Source organism: Schistocerca serialis, chromosome 1, assembly GCF_023864345.2.
Source record: "Schistocerca serialis cubense isolate TAMUIC-IGC-003099 chromosome 1, iqSchSeri2.2, whole genome shotgun sequence".
NCBI classification, from domain to species: domain Eukaryota; kingdom Metazoa; phylum Arthropoda; class Insecta; order Orthoptera; family Acrididae; genus Schistocerca; species Schistocerca serialis.
Window position 1 is genome coordinate 438,530,487 of NC_064638.1, and position 1,406 is coordinate 438,531,892.

Sequence of the window (1,406 nt, forward strand, 5' to 3'; positions counted from 1 at the left end):
CATAGTTCAAAGTTTAATTTACAGAACTTACAATTAAAACTTAACTCATTACATTAACTCAATACATTAAAACATTGGTTCTTTTTAACAGTTTCTTCTACTGCAAGGGTGAAGCCGAATAATTTGTTTAAATCATAAAATTAACCTATATAGTTACATAAACAATACATTGGACAAACCTGTTAATTACTTTGGAATTAATGAAGGGCTGGTTTTGCTAACACGTTTTTGAATAGAGCCAAATAGATACTTTAAGATTACTAGTATTTCACCTTCCAAATGTTTACCATTAGCACAGAATTTATATTTGTTTATATGTCAGCAACAGAATTTAAGTTACGAAATAATTACTGATTTCACCCTATAACAAAAGATACTAACTAGGAATAGTCTACATAAATTAAAAAAATGAATTACATACATAAAGCTAAGCACAAAATTAGATCTGGTGTTATGTTCTTTAAAACGTAGGGCCAACCTCTCTCTTTTATGAAGATGCAGATTATATTCACGTATGTTAATGGTGATTAGTTCAAAGTGAAAAAAACGAATTCAAGGAGTCAGACATCAAAACAAGAGGGTAATTAAAATTATCTCAGCTTGCTTCATCACAACATGACGTACAAACAGAACCAGACTTCTCTGATAACTATCACCTACGAGCACTGATACAACTGAGTCAGTCAGTCTTTGAAAAATGAAAAAAGCAGGTATGCCCACTCACTTAACTGAGAACTTTCACAGTCTTGCCATCCTGTGGTAAAATCTATGAGGTCTAGGAAGAGGCAAACTTAAATCTGCAGCTGGACCTCTAGTTCCTACTGAGGATCTAAATGAGTATTTTACAACATCAATAACTTTACTTGACCAATGAACAAAGGTGCAAACTGATGACTCAAAGTATCAGTGGTTGGCACAAACAAAAATTGTTTTCTGCAGCCAGTAAGCTCTAACAGTGTCAGTAAGTCCATTGTGTGAATTCATTCCGCAACTGCAGGATGTGATAATATGTCAGTACAAATTGTCGGTTTCCTCACTGACCCACTGCTGCTGAAAACAACAGACATTTTAACCATTCTCTGTCCTCCGGCATCTTCCCAGCAGCCTGGAAGCAGGAACTTGTGAAACCATTACCCACAAAGGGCTCAGCCAAATAACTTTCTGATTACAGGTCCATTTGCATTCTGTCAGCATTATGCAAAGTTTTAGAATACATAATCCACGAACAGCTTGTTAGTTACGTAACACCAAATAACCTTTTGGACGAATACCAGTCTGATTTCTGGCAAAATCACAGAATGACAACTGCTGTTATAAAAACGACTGATGTAGATGAACTGTGTAACAATCTGAAGCCAAACAACAGGTGACTATTATGTGATTTTTGGATTTCAGCAAAGTTTTTA